The following is a 13,410-nucleotide window of genomic DNA, read 5'->3' on the forward strand; positions in this document are numbered from 1 at the left end:
GGATCCTACCTTGTACCTGTCAGAATGGCTAAAATAAGCAAAGTGGAAAAAAAAAATAAGCAAAGTGGAGACGACAGGTGTTGGCGAGGATGAAGAGAAAGGGGAGCCCTCCTGCACTGTTGGTGGGAATGCAAACTGGTGCCGTCACTGTGGAAAACAGTGTGGAGGTTCCTCAAAAAAATTAAAAAATAGGGACTCCTGGGTGGCTCAGTGGTTGAGCGCCTGCTTTTGGCCCAGGGTGTGATGCTGAGGTCCTGGGATCGAGTCCATTGGGCTCCCTGCATGGAGCCTGCTTCTCCCTCTGCCTGTGCCTCTGCCTCTCTCTCTCTGTGTCTCTCATGAATAAGTAAATAAAATCTTTAAAAAATTTAACCGTCATAGATGTGTCCTCCTGACATTCCCTTGGCTGCCAGGGACATGACAGACACTTTGGAAATGGGACTTTTTCTCCCAGCTAAGCCAGGTCAAAGTGCTGACCCTTGGCTTCATCCCCCACGAAGAGGAAGGGGGATTGTGTGAGCATTTGTGCCTTCCCCGTCAGACCAGAAAGAGGTCGTTGCCAAGAGGAAGAGCTGGGAGTCAGATATCTGTTTTGTGTCCCATGTGTCACCCCCCTGACCCATTAACTTTACCACCTGGGCCAGCTTGTCATTCTCCTCAGAGGGGATCCCGTCCTGGGAGTGGGGAACAGGACGACGGTGAGGGTCAGCGTGAGACACCAGAGGCCAGGTGAGCGGCAGAGACTGTGTGGAGAGAGCCGACTCCGCTCTGTCGTATTCTTGGCCGTGGCCGGGCTCCGGTCATCTCCATTCTTTCAGCAAACAAGCATCCTTCCCAGTCGCCGTCCCCACTGTTCCCACCAGGTGCCCTTTGCCCTGCTCATTGGCCACAGCACCTGGGGTTTGCATGTGCGTCGGGGGGGTGGGCCGCCCGACACACTCGGCCTTCCAGGAGGGCGGGGAAGGCGCAGGGAGAGGACGGCCAGCGTCCCTGGGCAGGTGCTGCGGGTCGGCCCAGCGGTGGCAGGTGCGAGGGCCCCGCCCCCAACTGGCTGCCCTGGGCGGCGGCGCTCGGGCGCCCCTGGTGGCCACCAGCCCTTCTCGCCTCTTTCCCCGACGTGGCTTGCACTTGGCAGGTGCTACCTCCGTCCTCCGACAGTTAAGGAAACTGAGGCTAAGGTGTGTTTGGTGGAAAGGACTGAGATGCGACGTGCAGCCCGGCAGTTTCCACGGTCGGCACCGAGTCCAGGAGGGCTGACGGGACCCCAAGGTGCGTCCACGGGACGGTGTGTGCAGAGCCGTGCTGGACCCAGCTGACCCTCCCACCCCCAAGGGCGGTGCTGGGCCCTGGGTACCCCACTCTGTGGAAGCCACCAGCAAACCACAGCACGATCAGACTGAGTGGCCAGAATAGGGGAGGACCTGAGGGCGGAGGGGCTGTGAGGGGAGGAGGGTCCAGGCGCCTGGCTTCTGAGGCCGTGCAGTGTCCTTGTCTTGGGGACAGACATACCACGGGACCGAATCCCACCTGGGCATGTGACCAGGGAGCCGCAGGCCTGTGGGGGAGGACGAGGCGAGTGGGCAGATGCGTCCCAGTGCCTGGTAACTCGGGGCAGTGCCCTGATCCCCAGCAAGGGAGGAGGGAGGGAGTGCCCAGCAGGCAGGGGTGATTCCTGGGACAACCAGCTGGTTTGGTTTGCTGGTTATGCCCCTGGGTCTCCTCTGGGGGATTGCGTTTTGATTTCAGTGGAAGCATCTCTGTTGTGGACACTGAGGCCAGCAGGGGATGGGGGGCCCCATTCCTGATCCTGGTGCCCCGTCAGCTCGGGCCTAGGGGGGTCACCATCCCCTTGTGCAGTGTCAGGGAAACCGAGGCACAGGGCTTTGGAGGGGAGCAGGAGTGAGGGGAGCTGCCCCAGGGGAAGGAAAGGGGAGTGGGGGCCCATCAGAGGGCACACGTGGCCAGGCTCTCCGGCCTTGCCTCCTTCAGTCTCTGGCTGGAGGGGCAACAAGATGACCCTGACCATGGCTCCGAAGCTGGGGCCAAGCCCACCCTCAGGTTAGCCATCCGCCGACGACCCTCCCTGTGCTGGGCACACCCTTCTAGGTTGGTCCCAGCGGCCTGTCTAGACCCCAGCTAGGGGTGGAGTGGGGCTTGAGCTCCACAGCCCTGAGCCCTCCCGAGAGGCCACCCCTGCCCTGGGGAGGGGACTGGGGGCTGCAGGGCCCTCCCAGTCTCCCACCTTTCTGGGCCATGGTGAGCAATGGGCTGAGGGCTCAGGTGGTCCCGTCCCTCTCGACTGGTGTCCCTGGGGCCCAAGCACAGCGCGTGCTCCGTGAGACTGGCTGGGGTGCTTGAGTGGAAGAGGCAGGATGGGAGCAGGGTGACAGTGCTGGCCCTGGGCTGCTCACTCACCTCCAACCTGTCCTCGCAGGAGTCCAGGCCTGGTGTGCGGGTCACGGACTGGCCACAGCGTCACTCTGCCCCCTGGTGTCCATCTTTCTCCTGGGTTGCCTGCAGTAGGGCCAGTTACAGGTTTAAGGGTGCTGGGGCCTCCCTTCCAGATATCTGGGTGCTCCCTGGGCAGAGAGCTCTAGGACCGCCACCCCTCTGTGCCCATCCCCACATTCTTCAGGCTTAGGGTCCCCAGGTGGGCACAAGGTGACAGTCACTGAAAACGGGCATTTATTTCTTTAAAAGACACTAAGAAGCAACCTGTTCTCATGTTGGTCCATATACGTGTTGTGGCATAAGCGCATCAGCTCGGGGGCTTTCGCTAAGTTCATTTGTCACCATCCTAGGCTGGAGTCCAAGCTGGTGGCTGGTCCCAAGCAGCCCTCATGTGGCTTAAGGGCCAGGGGAGCCTCTGTGACCTCTCTCACACGGCCACTAACCCCCCACTCATGACCCCTCACCGCCCAGAGGCTCCTCTTAACATCCCGTTGGGGGCTGGGGTTCAACCTACGAATCTGGGGGGCAGGGGGCCCACACACATTCTGTCCGCAGCAGCTCCGTGCGATGTACCTGAAGCCCTGACCTGGCGGCCGGTGCTGGGGGGTCTCCCTCCTTCCCTCGGGGAGCTCTCCCCCTGGGGACGCCCTTCAGGCCCCGCACCACCGCCCACCGGAGGCTGGGAAGGGATCTTGGGGCCAGATGCTGCCCCGGGGGGACCCGGGCTCTTCCATTTGCGGAGCAGGTGGCAGGAGTCGCCCAAGGTGCCCCAGCCGCGGCCACCTGGCAACTGGTGGGGAATCCAGAGCTCCTGACCCGCCCGTCTGGTGGAAACGCGGGCTCCAAGTGCCCGCCACCGAGCAGTCCGCTTCGGCGCCTGCAAGGGACCTCCTTCCTCTGAGCCTCAGACGGAGGCCGAAGCGCCAAGCACTTGTTGAGCGCCACCTGCGTGCAGGTGCCGTGCGGGGTGCCGCCGCGGAGGGCAGCGGGGCAGGGCACCACCCCAGGTGCCAGCGGCCTCCGAGCCGCCCTGGTGCACGGCCGCGCTCCGCGAACACGGGAGCCCACCTCCCGGCTTCGCCACGGGCCGCACGCCCTTCTCCGACTGGCTGGTCCCATCTCTCTCCTCCGGCCGCACAACCTGACAGTCCTACTCTGGGCTCCCAGGGAGCATTTTGCGGCTGGTCCCCAAACTCCCCAGCGAGGCTGGTGTAAGAGCAAGTGCGGCCCCCCTGCCCCCCGCCGCCCCGGCCAGCCCTGGGGGCTGGGGCCCCAACCAGGTGGCGCCAAGCAGCTTTCCTGAGCCAGGAGGAGCCCGTTCCTCAGCAGGAGGGAAGGGGTCACCCTGGGGCTTCACCACAGACGTGTCCTTGGGGGACCCCCACCTGCATTAACAGAGGGATGGGGGCCCTGGATTGGCCAGCCGGGTAACCGGGTGTCCCCACCCACAGAACGGAGGCCGCAAAGCCACATCCAGTATGGGCAGGTTGGCTCCTTCCCCGGGCCCTCCCTGACCTGTACACGGCTGTCCTCCACCCGTGTCTTCATGGGCTTCCCTGCCTCTGTGTCTGCGTCTAGACCCCCTCCTGGGAGGACGCTGGTCATATGGGATTCAGGCCACCCCCAGGACCTCCCTGCCCCTGGACCACCTCCCGGCCACAAAGTCCATTTCAGCCCTTGTGCCTTCTCCAGGGAATGGGCCAGGTCTGATTAAGAGGAGGAGATTGGCCTTCCCGGGACCGCCTCCACCTGGGAGCCCACCCAAAGTTGCCTCATTAGAACAGGGGACACTCGTCACCTAGGAAATGGGAAGGGTTCCGGGGGCCCTGCCTGTGTCAGGAGCCAGGGGCAGAGACCAACAGATGTTTGCTGTGACCTCACAGCCCCCATCTCCAAAGGAGGCCACATGTCAGGGTGCTGGGGCTCAGATATCACATATGGATTTCAGAGTGGGACACAAACCGACCCCCCAGCCATCCCAGCTCCAAGATACTTATCTAGCAGAAGTATTTCCCGAACAAAGTACAGGACGTAGCCGGACGGCACTGAGGCCTGTTCACCCATCAGGAAAGCCCACTGGGGAATGTTCTGGCAGAGACCCGAATGAAACCGAGGTGAGCAGCGCAGACCTGGAGGGAGGTGTAGGCAGGGGCGCAGCAGGTGCAAGGGCCCTGGGGGAGGAAGCGCCCAAGGGCCAGTGCGCTGTAGCCTGGATGTTGCTGTGAGCTCCTCACAGGCACCTGCTGGGCCCTGCCTGTGATTTACTAGGTGGTGAAGTGGACACAGGTTTGTCGTCCTGGAGAAGCCCTCGGGGTGTTGCCGTACTCCCTCCTCCTTCTGGAATTATCTACATGCAGTGCATGCAGGGGGTTCAACTCCCAGTCTTAGAGGTGGAGCTGGGAAGCCCCTGGGGTCACCAGGTGCAAACCCCTCCTGCCACTGCCCGATAACCCCTCCAGGCCTCTCTCAGGGCCTCATCTGAGGAGCACACAGTCCTTCCCGGCTGCACGGAGGTGCCTGGTTTTCCGTTCCGTGTGTTTCTGGAAGGAGCCCAAGGAGCAGGTGCGCCCAGGCCCGTGGCCATTCCTTCTCAGAGAGGGGCCTCCCACCCGGACCTCTGGCTCTGACCCCCCTTCCAGTCCTCCCTCCGCTCTCCCTGCAGGCGTGGAGCTCCCGTCCATCCTGAGCTGAAGCTCAAGTTCCTTTCTTCCGGTTTGGAAGAGCAAGCAAGAGAGAGAAGGAACGATTAGCCCGGTCCTGTCCTCGGGGCCAGGAAGCTACCCTGCTCTTCTGCAGGTGGGATGGTTGGTCCAGACCTTGACCCCGAGGAGCCCCTTGTCACCTCCCAGCGGCCTTGGAGAGCCCCCAGCCCTCTCTGTGTGGCACCTTGATCCCCAGGCCTCCCGGGACAGGACGCAGGGGGCCCCAGCCGCAGGGGCAGGGGAAGGTCTCTGGGCAGCTCCACTGCACACCGGCCTCCACCCTGACACAGAAGTCAGGCAGGAAACGGGTGGCCAGCCGCAGAGAGGGCGGCTCCCTGCAGGCTCAGCGGTTGGTTTACGGTCCTGCACCAGGGACACAGTGACTTTGCTCTGCGCCCCTCTTCTGGTGGCTTTGAGTGGCAGAACTTGGAGAGATGGGACATCAGATTTGATCAGAAGGCCCTGTGTGAAGTTGGTTCTTATCTGACTTTGGTGCCCTGGCTCCAGCCGGGCCTGCAGCCCTCTCCCCACACCGTGCCAAGGTCCAGGAGAGCGACACGGCCCCTGCATCACTCCCAGCACCTGCTGTGGCCCAGGCAGAGGCCCCAGGCCTTTCACTTATGTGTGGCTGAGAAGAGGAAATGGGTGGCCATGTAAACAGTTATACGCACAGGTGTGTGACAGTAGCCCATCTGCCTCTTCCTGCCTGTCCTCCCCGGTGACTTGTCAGGTGTTTGGGAGGGGACACATTCGGGGTGGCCGCCCAGTTCCTGATGGAGGCCACAGCAGAGCGGTGGAGAGATTCCTGACTCTGTGTCCTGACTGTGTGGTCTTTGGTGAGTTACTCGACCTCTCTGTGCCTTGGTCCCACATCTGTAGACTGGGGGTAACGACGATAATGCCTACCTCACCAGGTTGCCGTGACGATTAAACAGCCCACGTAGAATGGTCAGCTCTGTGCTTGGCACATGGCAAGTGCCCACGGGGCCCTGCTGGTGTGAGTGCTCTGGTGAGGCCCCAGGCCCAGGGGAGATGCTGCAGAGAGAGCAAAGGGGGCTCTGCTGGGCTCTCGCTGGCGTCCCCATGCCCGGACACCATGCCACATTTAGATCTTTTCTGCTCACTCATCCTCCTCCCGACGAATTGCCTTTTGGGGTAAAAGTGAGGGTCTCCATCACTCGCGTGGCCACCTAACAACACTGTGATGCTGAAATGTGAAAGCCGTGAACTTCGTTTTCTAAACTAAATTAATCTGACTCAAGCCTGCACCTCCCTGAGGGGGATCATCCACGTTCAGTTTCTGGGGACCCCTTCTGGTTCATGGGGACACTGAGGCTTTCGGGGGGGCACGCCTGGGCTATATAGTCCTGTGCAGCCATTGCCACTCCCTCTGCTCCCTGAGCATCACCCGCCCCCCAGGGTCTCCCTGGCCTGCCACAGGTCGGCACAGTGGTCCCCTGCTCTGCTCTGGCCCCAGGAAGCCCTGCGGGCTCACCCACAGAGGGGACATTGCCGCATCCCCTGGGCAGCCTGGCCTTCCCTCTGGAGGAGCCTAGGTGCCCCCATCACTGGGCCCCAGGAACCCCAGAACCCAGGGGTTCTTCTTGGGCTGGGCACCCCCAAAGCACAGAGAAGCCGCTCCCATCTCCCTCCCGTCCCTCCTTCTCCCTCTGAGAGCCTGGCCAAGGGACACAAAGCCTGTGTGTCCTTCCCAGTGGGAGGAGGGGACGTTCCTCTCATTGTGTTCCTTCTGTGCAGACAGTTCATTTTACAGCCATCCTGCTGTTCGCTTGCAGCTGAACATGTCTCAGGGAGGTGCCGGGGTTCAGGGGGTGAGTCCCGAGTCCTGGGTGGCCCATGGGGGACATGTGGGCACTAGTCCGGGAGGCACCCCCACGCCCCCTGGGCTCACCAGAGAGATGAGGCTTCCTATTTCCTGCCCCAAGCCTGGGAGCCTGGGCTGACCCCGCGTGGTCCTGTCACTGTTTCAGATCTTACTTCCTGTCCCCGCCAGGCCCCCATGTCGTCTGAACCGCAAGGCTCGGGTGTCCCTCCCAGGCCTCTAGGGCCTGCTCTCAGGGACACCCAGATCCCCCTGGGGATCAGTACTGCCGCTTCTCTTTGCAGCATTTACAGAGGCCACATTCACAGGCCCAGGCCTCTTGCCAGCTCCATCCAGGCCGCGTGGCTCCCTTTGCCTGGGAGCTGCCGCCCAGTGGACTCTGCTGGTGGTGCTGGTCTCTGGGGCCTGCAGCCAGGCAGCCCCCCACTCTGCAGCCACGCCCCTCCCCCCATCTCTGTGGCCCCCCTACCTCGCAGCCACACCCCTCTGGCCCCCACTGCCTGCCGCTTCCTCCTTCAGGATGCGGGGTGGGCTTGCAGGCGGGGGCCCGGGTCTGGACAGATGCCCAGACCAGCCTCCACAGGCTTGTCAACAAGAGGAACAAAGAAATTGCTCAGAATTTTCAGACCTGAGCAGATCCCAAGATGACGTCTTTTATTTTTCAGCCAAGAAGAAATTCCAGTGGTCAAGCTTTATTTTCAACTCAGTGGACGCAGACATTTTAATTTAAGGGGAAGATATGGGGTCCTTGTGTCTCTACCTCCTCCGCCCTTCTCCACGAGAGGTTATGACGCAGTGACATCTTCCTCCTAAGTAGAATGACCTCAGACTCCTTCCCAACCCAGGGCCTCAGGCAGCCACTGCTGGTGGGGGATCCTTCAGCCATTCCTGTAAAGCCAAGCCCCCCTTGGTCCTGACCAGCCCCGCTCAGGTCGGCACCTGCCCCCACGGGGGGCAGCCACAGGTGGTCGCCTGTCCCCCAGCCTGTGCCCTGCCTCCAGCCCCACTCAGTCCCAGTGGCCTGCAGGGCGCAGGCAAGGCCTGGTCCACTCATTCTTGCTCAGGGGTGAAAGACTGTCTACAGCAGGGGGCGGCAAACCTTCTCTGCAGAGTCAGGTGCACAGACTTGAGGTGCGCTTGCCCGCTGCAACGGTAGGCGGGACGGTGTTCCAATAAAAGTTTATTGACACAACCTGTGCCAGGTGGGGGGTGGGGAGTGGTTTATGCCCTCCCCCATGCCAGCCAGGATCCCAGGGCCTCCGTCTGGGACGGTCCCTCTGTCCCTCCCATGCTCCCTGCCCCCAGAGCCCAACTGCATGTGCCCCATCCGCCTGTCCTGTCTGCACCCTGCGCCCCTGGACCTGGCCTGCTGGGTTCCCCAGTCTCCTCTGCCCAGATGGCCCACCTTGTGCTCCCTGGGCTGGAGGGAGGGGAGGTGCAGGGGCGGGCAGGGGGACACCTCCTCAGGGTTCGGGGCTGCAGGGGAGAGGGATGCTGGCCAATACCCCTGGACATGGCTCCCCCAGACCCCAGCACACCGCGTGGAGGGAGCGGTGGGGCTTATAGAGCCATAGGAGGGTTTTCCTCAGGGAGTTTATTTTTAGCAGATTGTTTCGTGTGTCTTTGGCCAGTTGGGTTTTTATGTGCCTGAATGCAGCCCCTCTGGCCCCTCTGAGCTTCCCCTGCCCGCCTATCCCATACCTCGCCCCCAGCACCCCCAAGCACCCCCACACCTGCCCCCCAGCCCCCCTACCTGCCCTCCAGCCCCCCAACCTCACACCTGCCCTCTGGCCCCTCCCCAACTGCCCCTCTGCTCCCCCACTTGCCCTCTGCCCCCCCACCCCACACCTGCCCCCAACCACCCCCACACCTGCCCCCCAGTCCCCCCACTCCCCACCCACCCCCCAGTCCCCAGCAGAAGTCCAGAATTCTGGAGACCGGGAAGGGGGCAGGAAGGAACCCTGGATGTAGGGTGGAACCCAGAAACCCCTCTGAGCCTCAGTTTCACAGCACAAAACGTGTGCCCTTCTTGCAGAGTCAAGGGAAGAAGAAATAAAGGAGGAGGTGCCCTATGGGGCCACCGCACAGGTGAGCACTCAGGAAGCAGGAGCCACCTGCATGTCCAGTGACTCCATCCTTGGGATCCACCTCCCCCTGGATCCTGCTCCCAGTCCTGCCTGGATCCCTCACTGCCACAGCCTGGACACGGACCTTTGTCATTTCCACCCAAAATGACCTCAATACCTCCCTACCTTTACCCTCCTGCTCTCCCTGCTCCAGTCCGGCTGGAGACCGCCTTAAAAACACAACAGCGGGGGGGCCCCTGGGTGGCTTAGGCAATTAAACATCCACGCTCGGGTGCGTGGGGGGCCCCGCGGGCCGGTGCGCCTGGCAGCTGCCTCTCACTTCCCCACCGAGCAGCTGACCTTGCCTTCCCGCACCGCCGCGCCCTGGACGTACCTGGAGTACCGGGGAATTGTTGGTGAGGACGATGGAGGGAAACTTTTTACTCCTGAGGAATATGAAGAATACCAAAAAACAAACAAACAAACAAACAAACAAACAAAAAACAAACCCACCCATTACTGATGCACTTGCAGAACAGGTTATTTGTGAGCTGGCCATCACCAACTGGAATGGATTGTAAGCTTGTGGGGCCAGAGACACTGTGTTTTTGTACACATAGGTATACACAACATAAAACTGACTTTGAAACGATTCCACAGCCGGCTGCTCCCGCAGGACTTACCTCTTCGTCCCTCTGGGGCGGGGATGCGGCCCATTCGCTGCAGGTGCAAGCACTTTGTGGCTCAGCACAGCACTGCGCCGGGCTTTATATGCAACGTCTGTTCCAAGTGTTCAGGATTCCATAGTTGCTTCGCTTGTGCTTGCGGTCAGCCTGCATATGCTCATGACACAGTAGTGGAACCTAAGCACCAAAGACTGGCTCAGGGCAAACCAGTGGGACAGGATGTTCCTTGTGCAGCGATGGGAGGCTGAACTGGCTTCAGCCCACTGGCAGAAGGCTACGTGCGATGAGATGACAGTGGGCTTGGTGCGCCTTCAATTGGACTTTTAGACTCTCCGGTTACAGCCATGGACCACCCATTTCTAACAGCATTACAAGCATCATCTCGTTCTTCTCCAGGAACACGGACAGATGTAGGTACGAGTAGCCAAGTTTCCTCCATAAAGAGACCTGCGGAGGATGACACGGCTTTCTTTGAAAGACAATACCAAGAAAGGATAAAGATGGAAAAGGTTGCTAAGAAGAAAGGAAAGGCACCATTGCCATCAAGTACAAAAGCTTCATGAAGACTACTGGGAAAATTAAAACCATCATCCAAATAGGCCTTGTTTGTGTTTATTTAAATATAATAATAGACTTTATTTTCTCTCAAATTATTAAGTTCTCTTACTATGTAAAAATGTCATTTTGATTGCTTCCTATATTTAAACAAGTGAAAATACTTTACATTACTTTTGCCAACATTCATGATTTAATATTTTGTATATGCTTTTTGTCTCTCTGAACAAATGAGGTTTTTTTCATATTGGTCAAAGCCTGAAAATACAGTAACTGTTTTTAGTCTGTCACAATTTAACTTTTTGAGGCTATTTAAAAAATTAAACATGTTATTGAGGGTTTTGAACAAATATATAAGGAGGGAGCACTGTTTAAAAATAGTAAGTTAAAATATCTATTTTTATTTGTCAAACTTTGTAATCTTGATTTATGTTTTTAAATAAAAATTGTATTTAAAATTTAAAAAAAAAATCCACTCTCACCGTGGAGTATGCCTGAGACTCTCCTCTCCCTCTGCTCCTCCCTCCTGCCTACTCCTTTTCTCTCTCTCTCAAATATAGGTAAAGCTTTAGAAAAAACCAGCTTTATTGAGATATATAATTCACATATGTGTACTTCATTCATTTAAAATGTATAATCAGTGGTTTGTAATGTGTAGTATATTCACAGTGTGCAACCATCACCACAACCAACTTCAGAACTTTGCTATCCCCCCAAAAAGAAGCCCCATGACCCTGACAGTCACTCTCCATTTCTGCATCTACCCCCAGCCCTAGGCAATCACAATCTACTTTCTGTATATATGGATTCACCTGTTCCAGACATTTTATTTATTTTTAAAAAAGATTTTATTTATTTATTCATGAGAGACACAGAATGAGAGAGAGAGGCAGAGACACAGGCAGAGGGAGAAGCAGGCTCCATGCAGGCAGCTTGACATGGGACTCGATCCTGGGTCTCTAGGATCACGCCCTGGGCTGACGGCAGCGCTAAACCGCTGGGCCACCCGGGCTGCCCTGGACATTTTATATTAATGGAATCATACACTGTGTGGTCTTTTGCGACTGGCTTCTTTCACTCAGCCTGATGTTTTTAAGTATCATCCACAATGTACCATGTTTTCACCCCTTTTTCTGGCCCATAATACTCCATGTACGGATATGCTGCATCTCCTTTAGCCATTCGCCAGGGGATGGACTGGGCACCATATGTTTTTTCTTCTTTTCGCTGTTCTGCATAAAGCTGCTATGAAATTTACGTACAAGTGTTTGTATGGACATACATTTTCATTTCTCCATATACCTCCATATACCTAGGGGTCATATGGTAACCAAAGGTTTAACTTTTGAGGAACTATTTCCCAAAGTGACTGCACCATTTTACAGTCCTCTCTGTACAGCATGAGGGTTGTTTTCTCCACATCCTTGTCCACACTTGGTATTTCTCTGTCTCTTGTCTTTCTGTCTTTCTTTCTTCTTTCCTTTCCTTTCTTTTCCTTCCTTCCTTCCTTCCTTCCTTCCTTCCTTCCTTCCTTCCTTCCTTCCTTCCTTCCTTCCTTCCTCTGTACTTGGTGAGTGTGAAGTGGTGTGGCTTTGATTCACATTTTTCCGACACCAATGATGTATTTTTTCATATGCTTATTGACCCTTGGTATGTCTTCTTTGGAGTCTATTCAGATCTTTTGCCCATTCTAAAATCAGATTATTTATCTTCTTATTATTGAATTGTAAGCATTCTTTACGTATTTTTAAAACAAGTCTGTTAATAGATATTTGATTTGGAAAACGTTTCCCCATTCTATGGGTTGTAGTCTCACTTTCTTGATAGTGTCCTTTAATGGCTTTTAGAAAGTACAAACACTTTTAATTTTGATGAAGTCCAGTTTAGTTATGATTTCCCTTTGGTTGTTAATGCTTTCGGTAGGAAACCATTGCCTCATCTGATCTCACAAAATTTATGACTATATTTTCCTGTTAAATTTATCATTCCAAAAAAAAAAAAAGATTTATCATTCCAGCTCTTGATCCACTTGGAGCTAATTTTTACATATGGTGTGAGGTAGGGGTCCGACTTCATTCTTTTGCACTTCGGTATCCAGTTGTCCCGGCGCCATTTGTTGCAAAGACTGTTCTTTCTCTATTGAGTTGTATTGACACCCGTGTCAAAAATCAATTGACTGTAAATGTGAGGGTATATTTCTGGACTTAATCCCATCTAATCGGTCTATATGTCTGTCCCTGTGCTGGTAACACAGTCTTGAGTACTATAGAGAATAAGTTTGGGAATCAAAAAGTGTGAATTCTCCACTTTGTTCTTTTCCAGGATTTTTGGGGGGCTCTTCTGGGTCCCTTGAACACAAAAATAATAATCTGGGTCATTCCTTTGCTTAAAGATCATGAGGGCAAGACTTGAAGAAGAGAGGGAGAGAGACAGAGTATCTGGGAAGGGTTCTAGAAGAGAGGGCGGCATGTACAAAGGCCCTGAAGTAGAAGCCAATAGCAAAGAGGCCAGGGTGGCTGGAGCTGAGTGAGCAGAGAGGATAAGGCAGGGGATGAGGCCAGTGAAGGGCAGAGGGGAAGGCAGATTTGGAGGGGCTTTGTGCAGCACTGTGAAAGATGGGAAGCAGACGACTGACCTGGCCTCATGTTTTCAGAAGAGAAAATCAGTTGGTGGCTGCATGGAAAGCAGCCTACAGGGCAAGAATGGAAGAAGGGGGCCAGTTAGGAGGCTGTGGAGTTCAGATGGGCAGAAGAGCCTGGCTTCTGGCTCCATCCACTCTGCCTTCTAGCAGCCCCGGCAGGCACCTCTGCACCATCTGTTTGCGTGCTTGTACAGAGTGAGTGAGAAGTATCTTTTCCTTTTCCCCATTGGTTATTGTGATGATCAGAGGAGACATTGCAGATGAGTGGTCACCAAAAGCTACCAAGGGCTGAGTGCCCTGGAAATTCAGGGACTTTCCTTCTTCCCCTGCCAAGCTTCTACACATGGAACAGCCCGTTGCTTTGATTCAGTGGTAGTTGTATTTCCATCCATGCGGGCACCATCACTGGGGTCCCTTCCTTGGGAAGGCATCCCAGAGGGGCCAGTCCAGTCTCAGGGCCTCCCCT

The 13,410-nt window shown here is 56.5% G+C and overlaps 1 pseudogene; it reads left to right on the forward strand.

Moving 5' to 3' along the window:
• Positions 1-5,558: 5,558 nt before the first annotated feature.
• LOC112648829 (protein FAM221A-like) lies at positions 5,559-12,248 on the forward strand (annotated as a pseudogene).
• Positions 12,249-13,410: the final 1,162 nt, after the last annotated feature.

Source organism: Canis lupus, chromosome 7 (assembly GCF_003254725.2).
Source record: "Canis lupus dingo isolate Sandy chromosome 7, ASM325472v2, whole genome shotgun sequence".
Taxonomy (NCBI): domain Eukaryota; kingdom Metazoa; phylum Chordata; class Mammalia; order Carnivora; family Canidae; genus Canis; species Canis lupus.